This window comes from Gorilla gorilla, chromosome 7, assembly GCF_029281585.2.
Source record: "Gorilla gorilla gorilla isolate KB3781 chromosome 7, NHGRI_mGorGor1-v2.1_pri, whole genome shotgun sequence".
NCBI classification, from domain to species: domain Eukaryota; kingdom Metazoa; phylum Chordata; class Mammalia; order Primates; family Hominidae; genus Gorilla; species Gorilla gorilla.
The window spans coordinates 93,314,621-93,330,237 of NC_073231.2; the positions used below are offsets into that span (position 1 = coordinate 93,314,621).

At 32.9% G+C, this 15,617-nt stretch overlaps 1 protein-coding gene across 3 annotated transcripts in view; it reads left to right on the forward strand.

Moving 5' to 3' along the window:
• CNBD1 (cyclic nucleotide binding domain containing 1) overlaps positions 1–15,617 on the forward strand; it is a 623,001-nt gene that overhangs the window by 564,246 nt on the left and 43,138 nt on the right. The window lies entirely within an intron of this gene.

Here is a 15,617-nt window from a genome sequence, read left to right on the forward strand (position 1 = left end):
TGAGGACATTATTACCAGAAATGTCAGAGCTCTTCTGACAGTACTATAAGGATATAGGTGCAGATGAGATTTCCAATATTCTTTCTATTAAGACATATGGGACATGTTTTTCCAGTTATACTGCCAGGAATAGGTCTTCTCCTGAATGACTACTTTGTTTTTATTTCAAGGATACTATGACCCATTAAATGAATCACTGATCCTTCTAGATCAATCCTACTGGAAAGCTTTGGCCTAAATTTGTGACCCATCTCCATCAGATGCACAGGAACACCTGTCATGTTCTCAGTGTACTTATCTCACTTCTGACATCAGCTCATTTTCCTATCCTCATTTTCCCTCTGTTTCAATTTTTTTCAGTCAGCATATATTTTATTTCGAAGTTTTATATATATATATATAAAATGTGTAGCTATATATATACACACATATGTATATATAATAAGAAGCTCTTTTAAGATACATCTTTGAACACAATAAATAAACTGAATCCAGATTTATTACCTAGTGCCAACTATCTAATTTAAATCATTTTAACTTTAATCAATATAACCAAAATGGTATAATTTGTGATAATATTCTTTTGATTACTAGTATGTTATTTAATTTATGGTTTCTATAAGATATAAAGAAATATAAAAATAAGATTATTACCAGATAATTTGAGAAACAGTATTTGTTCATTTGTTTAATAATAATGTATAATAAAGGAGAATGGACTGAAGAAATAATTACACTTAATATAATTCAGAAAATATTTCAATTAAATAAAATACAGTTATTTTTAGATATCTTTTAAATAATCTCAATAGACCAGCACTTAATTTTTTAATACAGTCAATTTATTCTATTACATTTCCAGTCATAAACGTTACAATTGCAGTAGATTGTTCAAACTGTATGATACATGATTTTTAAATTGCAAACTGAAATTTTCTCCAAGAGAAATGTAGATAAAAGCTATAAACACAGAGGAAATTTCCAAAAGTCTAGTGTGACTGTGTTACTTTATATTTCTACCAAATCAATTATGAATATAAACTTTAAGAAGTGAAAAACAAATATTAGGTTACCACTTGAAAAGTACTCTGATTCTAATTTGAACAAATCTCTTTTAAAAGTATTCTTGATTTAATATTCTTTTCATGCATAATTATTGTGAGAAATTATTTTTTAATTACAGTTTTCCAGAAGAGAAAATAATCTAAAGCAAATTTACAGAATGTGGCAATGATTTATGCTTTTAAAAACAGGTTTTCAAGACATTTCCCTTATTGGAACAATTATTTTTGCATAAATAATTTAAAAACAATAAACAGATTCTCTATTGTTTTAATAGAAGTTTTAGTTTTGTAAAAAACAAGGCAGCCATGCTTTTGAATTTACAATGAAACTATCATTTTTGTCATTTATTTGTGTATGTAGGATACAATATATTATTACTCATGAAATGCACAAAGTACAGACATTGAACGCAAATTGGTGAATTTATGCCTGTTATTTGATGTATAATTAATGTTGTTAGGCTTTTCTTATTGTAAATTTATTTACAATAAGAAATACAGGTAAATTTATCCATAAATAAATCATGTACAAATGATAAAATCTGTATTTAATAGATAAAATCTGTATTTAATAAAATGACAGAAGAGTTTACCAAATCTATACTACTTACCTGTGTTGACAACCCCCAGAGAGCTAATGACCCAAAAGTTGCCACTGTAATTGTCTAAACTCTATTTAGTAGGAAATTCAAGTCACCATATGAACTATTTATTTTTTATTCCATAAACAAAAATTGACAGTCTACTATAGGACAGGTTGTATTGTTAGCCACACTGACTAAATTCAGTGCTTATCACTTCTGCATATGTGATGGCTTTCTAATGGCCATGAATTTATTCTCAGGACCAAAGGCTGCAATTCTAAGGAAAAATAGATTTTCCTACTTTAGAATTGGATTTTTTTTCATATCTTAGAAGATTAGTGTTCTTCATATTTAGAGGGTTTACTAAAAATCCAAAGTCATTTGTTCATGTTTTTTTCCACATACTTTCACATAGTGATAAATATTTAGCTATTTTTAGATCTGTCTTTAAACTAAAATGATTCAGGATTTAATTGCATAAGAACTCTACGTATATGTATATAAGAGAGAGAAAGGGAGAGAATGGAAAAGATAGGAAGTAAAGAGAGTTTGAGCGATGGGCTGGTAGACATAGAAATTTGCAAAATTGAACTTATAACAATGATACAGATTAACTGAATAGCAATTACAGTAATCCTGGAAGTTTGTACACATAAAAATCAAAATACCAATATGATATGACCAATGTTTGTGGCATTCTATTCTTAAAATATACTTGTAGACTTTTAGATTAAATGATCATATGCATACAATAAAATTATACAGTTCTTAAGTGTACTGGACAATGAATTTGTATTAAGTGGCAGCACTCGCGTAACCACTTCAAAGTTCCTAATATAGAATACTACTAGCACTCAAAAAGACCTCCTTCAGTTCTGCTCCCAATCATTGATCTTCCCCAAAGGTAACAATTAGTCTAATTTTCTGAGAAGGTTAGTTTTGCCTGTTCTTGAACTTTATATAAGTGGAACTACATAGTGTGCATTATTTTTGCCACAGGCTTTGCCTCGCTAATGCTATGTCTATGTAATCTATCAATCAACACTGATGTGTATAGCAGCTGTTGGTTCTTTTACATTGACAAATGATAATTCATGATGTAAACATGCTACTTTTTCATGGTACGAATATATACAATTGATTCCACCGTTTATAAGCAGTTTGTTTTCTTTTTAAGTTTTTAGTTATTAAGAATACTGCTCTGAATCCTAGTTCCAGGAAAGAACTACCTGGACTCTTCCCTGACTCTCTTTCTAAATGCAGCTATAGAGTCTGAACAGAAAGCATCGCAACTATTGACCATTCTGAAAAGTAAACAATGGGAGATAGATTGGGGAAGAAGATCAGAATTCAAAATTATACCAAACTGGCATGAGTTTACCATTTTTCTCCTTTGTTTTTCATGTTGCTTGGCCCAGTAGGTGGGCACAGCCTCAGAAGTACAAAGCAGAGTGAGGTAACTAATGTCCAAGCTTTCTGGCTAAAGACATGGGAAGAAGAACCACAGGGAACTGGAAAATACCAGAGAGATAAATGAAAGCACTCACGAAAGTGACCCCATGAATTTAAGAATTCCTAAGCTCACACTAGAGCCACATATGCATAGATTTGTTCTTCATAGGCATTAAAAAAGGCTGAAGCTGAGTCAGCAGATAAACCACCACCCTTGCTGGCCAAAGACTTTGAAAACTGAACAGACTATGAACCATAGCCCACATAGGGCATGTTGGAATTTGCAACCTAAATCTAACCAGGCTATTGCCTGTTTAAGCAAAAATGTCATCATTCTCAACGGGATTGAAATAAGACCTATATATTATAATTATATAAAATACAGAATAAATTTTACTATAAAATATAAAATTATCTACCCATATCCAAAATAAAATATATGTATACAGGTATATGTGTGTATGTGCTTATATAAATGTGAGTGTATTTATGTTGGTGAATACAATCATGCCATATTTGGATATGGATAATGACATATGTATTCATTCTTTTTATTCCTTATGTTTTAAGATGTATTTTTCTGACTCATTACTCTGGTTTGTTCATCCAGACAAACCGGTGATAAATGAATGAAGTGATGATAAAACAATGTCAGTATTTCACTACATTTGCTGTGTGTTTGTACGTATGTACCCTGTCAGATCAAGACAATTCTCTAAATTTTTGGTTTGCTGAGGGCTTTTATTAAGTGAATGTTAAATTATACAAACGGTTCTGCATTTATTATTCTGAAAGAATAATAAAATTTGTCTTTGTTATTTTAAAATAAGATTCTGATGTCTTTTCACATGTTAAAGTAACATTAGCTTATGTAATAAAATCAATTTGTTATTGTTTTGTTATAAATCTGAGTTGGATATAGTAATTCCTTATTTAAAATTTTGGGATCTAAATAAGAGTGATGGCCCTGTAATTTTTGTTTCTTTAAATTTTTTCAATTTTTATTTTTAGAGATAGGATCTCAAAGTCACCCAGGCTAAAGTACAGTGGCATGGTCACAGCTCACTACAGCCTCAAACTTCTGTGCTCAAGCAATCCTTCTGCCTCAGCATCCTGAGCAGCTAGGACTACTAGTATGTGCCACCATGACTGGCTAATTTTATTTTTGTGGAGACGAGGGTCTTGCTATATTGCCCAGGCTAGCCTCTAACTCCTGGGCTCAAGCAGTTCTCTTGCCTTGGCTTCCTAAAGTGCTGGTATTTCAGGTATAAGCCAGCATGGCTGGCCTCTTTCTTTTAACATATTTGTCCATCTTGTACAAATGTTATACCGGATTTTAAAAATATTTTCAGAAGCTTTTAAACAATTATATGAAAGAGTATATTCTAAAATGGCATCATTTCTTTTTTAGATTTTTATAAAATTTAATTCAGGAGCCAAGTGGGCCCTGGGTCATAGGTTAAATCCTTTAATATAAAGTTATTTATATTTTAAAATGTCTTTTAATGTTGGTTCTAGTAAATTGTATTTTTCAAGAAATTCGTCCATTTACTTTCATTATTTTGTGCCTTCTATACTGTAGTAGAGAAGACTGTTTTAAGTCTTATTGTTCCTTTTTGAAGGTAACATTTATTCTTTGACTAGTTTTAAATATTTTATTTATTTTTATTGATTTATAATACTTGTACGTACTTTGGGAGTATGTATGATATTTTGATACCTGTTTACAATGAGTAATGATAAAATCATGTAATTTGGAATATCCATTACCCTAAACGTTTATCTTTTCTTTGTGTTGGCAACATTGCAATTTTTCTCTTCTAGTTATTTTGAAATGCACAATCTATTATTCACTATAATTTCTCTACTATACTATCAAGTACTAGAACTAATTCCTTCTATTTATCTGTATTTTTGTACCCCTTAACCAACTTCTGTTTATCCGTTTCTTTCCACTTCCCTTCCCAGCCTTGGGTGATCACCTTTCTACTCTCTACTGCCATGAGATCCACTGTTTTAGTTCCCACACATGAGGGAAAACATGTCATATTTCTCTTTCTGTTTCTGGCTTATTTTATTTAACATAATGGAACCTCCCCTTCCATCCTTGTTGCTGCAAATGACAGGATTTAATTTTTTATGGTGAAATAATATTCCATTAGGTGGATATATTGCATTTTCTTTATCCATTCATCTGCTGATGGACACAAGTTGCTTCCATATGTTGTATTATAAATAGTGCCACAGTAAACATGAGAGTTCAGATGGCTCTTCAAAATATTATTTTTTTTCTTTCGGATGTATACTCTGCAGTGGAATTGCTGGATTATATGGTAGTTACACTTTTAGATATTTTAGGAACTTCCATAATATTTTCCATAGTGTCTGTACTAATTTACATTTCTACTAACAGTGTACTAGCATTCTTCTCTCTCTCCATACTCTTCAACACTTGTTATCTTCACTTTTTGATAAACGTCATTCTACCAAATGTGAGGTGATATCACATTGTTGTTTTGATTTGCATTTCCCTGATGATTACTGATGTTAGGCATTTTTTTTTCATATACTTGTTGGCTGTTTGTATGTCTTTGCTTGATAAATGTCTATTCATTTCCTTTTCCCATTTTAAAATGTGATTGTTTGTTTATTTATTTATTTATTTACTGTTGGGTTGTTTGAGTTCCTTGTATATTCTGGATGTTAGTCCCTTGTTGGATGAATGGTTTAAAAATATTTTCTCCCATTCTGTAAGCTGTCTCTTCACTGTATTGACCATTTCCTTTATTAGGCAGAAGCTTTTTAGCTCAATATAATCAAATTTCTCTATTTCTGCGTCTGTTGCCTATGCTTTTTAAGTCTTACCCCAAATTTTTTTGCCCAGATCAGTCTCCTGTAGTGTTTCCCCAGTGTTTTCTTTTCATAGTTTTAGGTCAAACATTTAAGTCTTCAATCCATTTTGAGTTGATTTTTATACATGATGAAAGATTGGGCACTAGTTTTATTCTTCTGCATATGGATATTCAGTTTTCCCAGCACTATTATTAGAGTCTGTCCTTTCCCCAGTGTATGTTCTTGGTGTCTTTGTCAACAACGAATTGGCTGTAAGTGCATGGGTTTGTTTCTGAGCTCTTTATTCTGTTCCATTGATCTATGTGTCTGTTTTTAATGCCAGTATCATGCTGTTTTGGTTATAAAGGCTTTGTAGTATAATTTGAAATCAGGTAATGTGATACCTCTAGCTTTGCTCTTTTTGTTCAAGGTTGCTTTAGCTATTTGGGATCGTCTGTGGTTCCATATGGATTTAAGGATTGTTTTCTCTATCTCTGTGAAGAATGTTATTGGTATTTTGATAGGAATTGCATTGAATCTCACATTAGGTAGTATAGACATTTTTATAATATTCTTACAATCCATGAGCATGGGATATCTTTCCATTTCTTTGTGTCCTCTTTAATTTCTTTCATCAGTGTTTTATTGTTTTCCTTGTAGAGATCTTTTGCTTCTTTGGTTAAATCTATTTCTATGTAGGGCTTTTTGTAGCTATGGTAAATGGCATTGTTTTTCAACATTTTTTTCAGATTGATTGCTGTTAGTGTGTATAAACACTACTGATTTTTGTATGTTTATTTTGTATTCTGTAAATTTACTTAATTTGCTTATTCCTTCTAACAGTTTTCTGTGGAGTAATTAGGTTTTTCTAAATATAAAGTCATGTCACCTGCAAACAAGGATAATTCGACTTCTTCCTTTCCAATATGGATGCCCCTTTATTTCTCATGCCTAATTGTTCTGGCTAGGGTTCCAGTACTATGTTGAATAGAACTGGTGAAAGTGGATGTTCTTGTCTTGTTCCAGACTTTAGTGGAAAGGCTTTCACTTTTTCCCCATGCAGTATGATATTAGCTGTGGGTTTGTCATATATGGCCTTTATTGTGTTGAGGTATGTTCCTTCTATACCCAATTTGTTAAGAGTTTTTGTCATAAAGGAATGTTGAATTTTTTCAATTCTTTTTCAGCATCTATTAAAATGATCACATGTTTATTCTTGATTCCTTTGATGTGATATATCTTGTTTATTAATTTACATATGTTAAATCATCTGTGCATCTCTGGATGAATCCACTTGATCATGGTGAATGATGTTTTTAATGTGTTGTTCAATTCAGTCTTCTAGTATTTTGTTGAGGATTTTTGCATCTATGTTCATCAAGGATATTGGCCAGCAGTCTTCTGTCTTTAAATGTCCTTATCTGGTTTTGGTATCAGAGTAACACCATGTTAGTAGTATAAATTAGGAAGAATTGCCTCCTTTTAAATTTTTTGATATAGTTTGTATAGAATTGGTGTTATTTCTTCTCTAAATGTTTGGTAGAATTCATCAGTGAAGCCATCAAGTCCTGGGCTTTTCTTTGATGGGAGACTTATTACTACTCCAATCTTGGTTCTCATCATTTTTCTGTTCAGATTTTCTATTTCTTTATGGTTCAAATTTTGGTAGATTTTTGTCTTAGGTTTTCAAACTATTATGTGTCCAGATGTGACTTTCTTTAGATATCTGTCTATCTATCTATCTATCTATCTATCTATCTATCTATCTATCTATCTATAATTGGTCTTTATTTATCCATAGATGTATCTATCTAGAGATAGATCTTTATTAAGGTTAAGAGAGATTTTTGAACGCATAACTTAATATTGTTGTTAGTTTTGGGAAATCTCTACCAATAATTCTTCAAATACTTCTTCTGCTTTAATATTTTTCTTTTCTATTCCTGGGACTTTGATGTCAAGTATATTAGGCCTATTTAATATGTTTCTATAATCTAGACCCTCTTTTCTGTATTTTTTATCTTAGTTTTTCTATCTGTGGTAACTTAGATGTTTTCTGTTGATACATCTTCCAGTTTACTAATCTATGCTTTTTCTAATTTTCTTTTAAATTTATAGATTCATTTCTATGATATTTATTTTTATAATTCCAGTTTTCTGGTGTATTCATTATATTTTTATCTATTAATACCATAGTTATTTAAAAATTCATTTTAATACCAGTATCTGGACCTTCCAGCGGGCCCTACATGTGCAATATATACTTATAAGGGGACAAAGGGAGATTTGAAGACAGAAGAGGAAATAAAAGATGATGATATGGTGATGTAAGCGGAGGGAGAAAAGGCAATGTGATGTGGGGCCACAAACTAAGGAAATAGTAGAGCTTCCAGAATCTGGAAAAGGTAAGTACATGGACGCTCTCCTAGTGCCTCTGGAGAGTGTGCATCCCTACTGACAACTTGATTTCAGTCCAGTGAATCTTATTTTAAGAGAATAATTTACCAATAAGTTAGTGGTTATTTGTTACAGGAATAATACGAAATTAATACAGATACTTTTAGATGAATGTTGGACTTTGTATATAAAATACTTACAAAGCCTCTGAATAATAATATTTTGTTTCAGAGACAGTATAATCTTTTTTTTTCTAGTTGGCAGAAAAGTGATGGGAAGATTACCTTGATTTAATCAAGACTGGTCTATTTTCAGATTGCCCTCTTCTAGTATATAGCCCTCCAGTGTCTCATTCAAAGCCAGGGGTTTTAACAAGGACATCTTCTCCTTCTTGGCACTATCAATTTGTTAAACAGAGTTTGAAAATGTTCTCGACATCAGGGATAAAATTATTAAAGTAACAGTCCTTTTCTTCAAGGGACTCGAAATTAGATACAGACTCTAACACACCTGTGATCCAATAGCAAAACTGTTCAGTTTTATGGCAGTTCGGGAGATAGTTTGAAGTCCCTCACATCCCCATGTTTTAAATCTTTTCTCCAGATTCTGAAATTTAAAAATATTTATCTTCTCAGACTCTTTTGCTGGTAGTGATGATCATGTGGCCTTGTTCCAACCAATGAAGTATTTAGAGATATTCTCTGTAGAGGGCTTGACTTTTACGGAAACAGACAATATCTCAGTAGCAAAAGGTTTTTGGCTCTTCCCATTCTTTCTGCTAGAACACAGGCTGTAACCATATTGTTACCATGTAGCACAAAAAGAGGTGTTGTACCATAAAGACAGCAAGAGCCCACTTTCTTAACTACATCGGTGAATTGGACCAGTTACCTTCAGACTTTATACACATAAATTGAATCAACCTTGGATTTCTTTAAGCCATGAAAGTATAAGACTTGAATGTATTCTTACTCAGAACAGGGGACTAGGAGGAAGGAACAACTAGTTTTGCTGGTAGAAATTATAAAGAAGTGTAGAGGGAGTGAAGCTACATGAAAAATGTAGTATACTATCTAAGTATAGAAGAATAAGCAGGACTTTTTATATGGTGATGGTAGGAAGTGGGGTGGTAATCTATATTTGGAGCACCACATTGAAGCATTAACTTAGTAACAAAAACACAAGGTTGAAATGAAGAGAATGTGATAGATTTATATGAGACAGGAGGCTGGGAAGTAATCTGGTGTCACATTTTGCAAGAGGCTTGATTTTTATTCATCAGAATCTCCTTCTAACTTCACTAGGATGCCATTGGGATTTTTAAGTAGGAATTTATATAATCTGTATTTCACTCAAATAACTCGTGAAAATAGATTGGTGGTATGAGTATAGGAAGGGTTTGATGCTGGTGACTTATGCCAGGTATGCTTAGTTCAGTGGCTTCAGAACCTGTATATTGAAATGATGTAACATAAATGTAACTCTTCAGTAATATAATTTTAATATATTCTATAAACCTCCATATGGCATGAGCCTTTGATATTTTTAGAGGGATATCTATATCTATGTACAACCACAGAGGGTAAAATCAACAAGAGTCCTCCTGTTTAGAGTCTTAAGGCCTTTAGTCAGTTGCACTATTTTATTTTTCTCTTGACCTGACAGAACTCCAGTTCATTGAACTTCTGGGCACAAAACTAGAGACATCTGTTCCGTTGAACTTTTGACAATTGATATGTTAATGAAAAATGACTTTTGGCTTTTAACATTTTGTGTATTTTTCATAATATATATGCCCTGTGGCATTTCACAATGGGTGTTGTCTTATAAATATCAAATATAAATAAACAAAGCAAGCAATTCATTATTACTTCTGGACTAAAAGCTGTACATGATGTAACTCTAAGATTTTTCTTTCACCTCTATCTGGCCAGAATATTCTTGGATTTCCTCCAGAATAAAGATCAGCTCAGTGGGATTCATGCATCTGTCACATCTGGACTATCTCAATGCAGCCTAGTCAGTGTGCACAGAGGCAATGCGAAGGTTGTAGATTGCATAAAGTGTGACAGTCTGCCTATATTTTGCAGCCAAAAGCACAAGCATATTATCCAATTTCCGACTTTCAAATGCAGGATTCTGATACATTATTTTGATTACACAAACACCAACCACAAAACAATCAGGACAAATTTAGGCCAAGCTAGAAACCATTCAACAACCCTGTGGAAGGCAGGAGAAAGTAGAGTCCTACCCCTTCCTTTGGAATCATGGCTTTTAAACAAAGATGATACAAAGCTTGTGAGAAAAAATAGTAGCGCTATACATAATAATAGAATAACATTGCAGAACAACAAAAACTACAATGAACTTGCCTGAGTATGTGTATGACCTGCTTGGAGGTTTTCCTCTATTTTTTTTCCTATCTAGACTCTGAAAGGGGCTATCCGGTTCTAAAAATGCTGAAGTTGGAGGAAGGGAGATCTGAGAAATAGTTGCTGTATATTTGACAATAGAATATTGGAAAAATGAGGGTTGGTGATATTTTATAGACATAGATAGATATAGATGTAGATACAGATATATGCCATGTTCCCAAAGGGCTACTTTTCATACCTCAAGATTAAGCATGATGCTTTATATTTCAAGATAGACACATATGTACTACAGCCTGTCTGATAATACATATTTATAGATAACATTGTATATCAAGCTGAAAAATGATAAAATTTAACATTAGAGGAACCAAAATGATGTTTTATGCATAATTCTGTTATAATTCTAACAATAAAAGAAAGCAAATCTGAATTTACTGATTCATTTAATTCTCACTGTAATAGCAAAAAAACTGAATTACAAAAATAACTTGTTACAAAAATAAATGATGATACTTATGAGATTTAATTATTCTAAATTTAATAAAACATATTAATAGGATTTTTTAAATGGTTATAGTTTAGAAAGGATGAATATCAAGCAACCAACAAGTTACTTGTTCATAAATGTTAGATTAAAATGTCAAAAGTAACCACTTATGTGTCTAAGATTTTATCTGTAGTCTTTAACAGACTTATATAGAACACTTACATTTAGAAAAGCTTTTCTTAAATTCTCAGGAATAAGAGAATTAAAAATAAATAAGAAAATTCCATCTCTTTAGTGGATTTTGTAATCTATTTAAGGATAAAGTTATGTAATACCTTAATGGAGTTAAAATTTGGGCCACACTGATGTATACTTTAGTTGTTTTCTTGCCTGTGGGAGTAATTTTCTTGATCATCCACAAAACTGCTAGAAAGTGTACTAAACGGTTTACATCTATTATTTTTTTAAACTCCATGACAATCCTATGAAACACAGAGAATCATGATTCCCATTTTGAAGATGATGAAACTGAGACTCAGAAAGATGAGGATTTATCCAAAGCTGCACAGCTGGCAGGGCTGGAAATGACACCTAAAGCCATGCTTGTCTGTCTGATTTTAGACACAATGCTTTTAACCTCTACAAATTCATTCTCTGTACTGTTTCCAAAGAAAACTGTCTAAATAAACACCTCTGATTATGACACCTTATATGTTTTACATTTTTTCCAGTGACTGTTCTTTGCTTATAGAATCAAAACTAAATTTCTTAACATGGTATAAAAACAGATAAGCTCCTGCCCGTTTCTCTTGCCCCTTATCTGACTTCACTGAACACTTTAAAACTCTCTTATCCTACCACACTGAATTCCTTTTAGTTGTCAATGTGCTGACTTGTGTATCTGTGTCTTTACTTACACTGCTTGCTCTGCCTTCAATATCCTATTTTCTTTCTCTTTTTCTTTTTCTTTTTGTAACAAAATCTTGCTCTGTCACCCAGACTGAATGCAGTGGCATGATCTTGGCTCACTCCAGCCTCCACTCCCCAGGCTCAAGCGATTTTCCCGCCTCAGCCTCCCAACTAGTTAGGATGAAAGTTGTGCACCGCCCCCCATGCCCTGATAAATATTTTTTTGTATTTTTTATAAAGATGGGGTTTTATCACCTTGCCCAGGCTGGTTTCAAATCCTTGGGCTCAAGCAATCCACCCACCTCATCCTCCCAAAGTGCTGGGATTACAGGCATGAGCCACTGCCCTTGGCCGTGAATATTCTTTTTTCATTTCATAACTTGTGACATAGACTTATCCTTTAGAATAAGCTCCAGTGTCACTGGCATTAGTGAGACTTTGCTGAGCCTTGAAGTTACTGACCACTGATCACCTTCCCCATTTGCTTCTACATCATCTACATCATATGATACAAATATTTATTGGGATGTTTTAATTTGCATATTTTCCCCTACTGTCACCAGACTATAAACTCTCTGAGAGTATGGTTTTACATGTTTAGTTCTGTTATTCCTGAATATGGCATATAATAAAATACATAGCAAATGTTTTTAAATCAATAAATTAATGATTTACTTTATAGATGAAAAAATTATTACCCATGGGTCTGGGTTACATATAGTGAGATATATAAGAGCAGCTCATATTGCTTACAGAGTACATGCAATACATGATTATAGATGATTTAGAAAGTCTTATATAGACTTTAATATTGTTAAATGCCTATCACTTCTAAAACCCATTTATTCATATCCATAGCTTATATGTGAAAGTCCAAGTGACTTAGTTGTTACTAAAAGCCCCTGCCAATTTCTCCAGCATTAGCTCCTGCTATTTATTCTTCTTTATGTTTGTATTAGTCTGTTTACACACAGCTATAAAGAAATGCCCGAGACTGGGTAATTTTTAAAGGAAAGATGTTTAATTGACTCACAGTTCCACATGGCTAGGGAGGCCTCAGGAAACTTACAAACATGGCAGCAGGGGAAGCAAACATGTTCTTATTCACAAAGCAGTAGGAGAGAGAAATGCTGAGCAAAGATGAAAGAGCACTTTATAAAACCATCAGAGCTCATAAGAACTCACTCACTATCATGAGAGCAGCATGGGGGAACTGCCCCCATGATCCAATTACCTTCTACAAGGTACCTCCCTCAACACGTGGGGTTTACCATTCAGATTACAATTCAAGATGAGATTTGGGTGGGGACACAGAGCCAGACCATATCAATGCTCTACTCATGCTGAATTGCTTGAAATTTCCTAAATACACCATCTTATTTCACACTTCTATGCCTTGCCTATGTTGCATTCTCTCATCAGCCTAAGTTCGTCTTTGAAATCCTGCCTATGTGAAACTTTCTTTCAGAAGTTTTTCTTTTCCAATGCCCTCAGCACCCTTTGCTCCATGACACCCACTTGCTGTGAAGGTTTTGCTGTTTCTTATCTGTTATATTCTGCATTTGTCCCTGACATATAATTTAAATTTATGTATCAGTTGTATGTAACCATTTCTTTCTACTAAAATATAAGCTGCTTGGAGAATGTTTTAAGACTTTGGTCTGGGCAATGAATTTTTGGGCAAGACCTCAAAAGCACAGGCAACAAAAGCAAAAATAGACTCATAGGATGACTTCAAACTAAAAAGCTCCTGGACAGCAAAGAAAATACTCAACAGAGTGAAGAGGCAACCTATAGTATGGGAGAAATTATTAGCAAACTATTCAACAGGGAATTAATAATCAGAATATATAAGGAACTCAACTCAATGGCAAAAAACCCAAATAATTAAAAAAAATGGGCAGATGATCTCAGTGGATATTTCACTAAAGAAGACATATGAATGGCTAACAAGTACATGAAAAAATTCTCACCATCACTAATAATCAGGGAAATGGACATAAAAATCACAATGAGGCAGCATCTTCTATTTGGTAGGCTATCCTTTATCAAAAAGTCAAAGGAGACTGAGCACGGTGGCACACAGCTGTAGCCTCATGACTTGGGAGGCTGAGACAGGAGGATGATGTGAGCCCAGGAGTTCGAGTCCACCCGGGCTAACATGAGGCACCATTTCTTAGTTAAAAAAAAAGTCAGAAGATAACAAGTAATGTTGGAGAGGATGCAGAGAAAGGGGAATGCTAATATACTGTTGATGGAAATATAAATGGGTATGAAAACTATAGAAAACTGGTTTCACCACTGTTTAGTAGTGGTTGTACTACCTTTTCTAAAAAAAATTAAAAATAGATCCACTATATGATCCAGCAGTCTCACTACTGGGTGTATAATCAAAGGAAAGGGACTCAGTATTTCAGAGATACCTGGGCTGCCATGTTTATTGCAGCACTATTCGTAATAGCTATGATATGGAAGCAAACTAAGTGTCTATTAGTGGATGAATGGATAAAGAAAATGTTTATATATATATATGTGTGTATATATATATGTATGTATATATACACACATATAATTTTATTTTATTCCTTTTTATGTCTGAATAATACTATAGTATGTTATATAACATTCTATTGTGTATCATTCAGACATAAAAAGGAATGAAATCCTGTCATTTGCAGCAACATAGATGGAACTAGAGATCATTATGTTAAGTGAAATAAGCCTGGCATAAAAAGACAAATATTGGGTATTTTCATTCATGTGTGGGAGCTAAAATAGTTGTGCTCACGGAGGTAGAAAGTAGAATAGTGGTTACCAAAAGCTGGGAAGGGTGGAGGGGGAATGAAGAGAGGTTGGTTAATGGGTATAAAAATACACTTAGATAGAAGGAGTAAGTTCTAGTGTTTGATAGCACAGTAGGGTGACAATAGTTAAGAATAATTTATTGTATATTTCAAAGTATCTAGGAGAGAAGATTTAGAATGTTGCCAACACAAAGAAATTATAATTATAATCATTGGAATTGTGGCTTTGAAATATTTAAATTAAGAAATTATTGATAAAAGGGAGTCAAGATTGAAGAAATTACTAGTAGGTGATAGATGTCCCAATTGCCCTGATTGGATCATTACACATTGTATGCATGTATTGAAATACTACATGTACCCCAAAAATATGAACAATTATTAAGCATCAATAAAAATTTTAAAAATTTAAAAACATAAGCCGCTTAAGTACAGGAAAAACATCTTCCTCTTTATATCTCTAACTTCTACTAATGTGTTAGCATGAGGTAAATGTAAAAGTCAACCTGGTACACCTGTTGTATTTTGTAAGCAGAGGTAATTACTATAAATTTAAGACTGTTATTTTAACATAAAAACTAAGTTGATTTTATTTAGAATTATCAAAGTACAAACCAGGACATTTCTTCTAGTAATGCATTTATATATCAGTTATGCGTTTAAAAAAAAAACCTCATCTCTACTAAAAATACAAAAGTTAGCTGTGCATG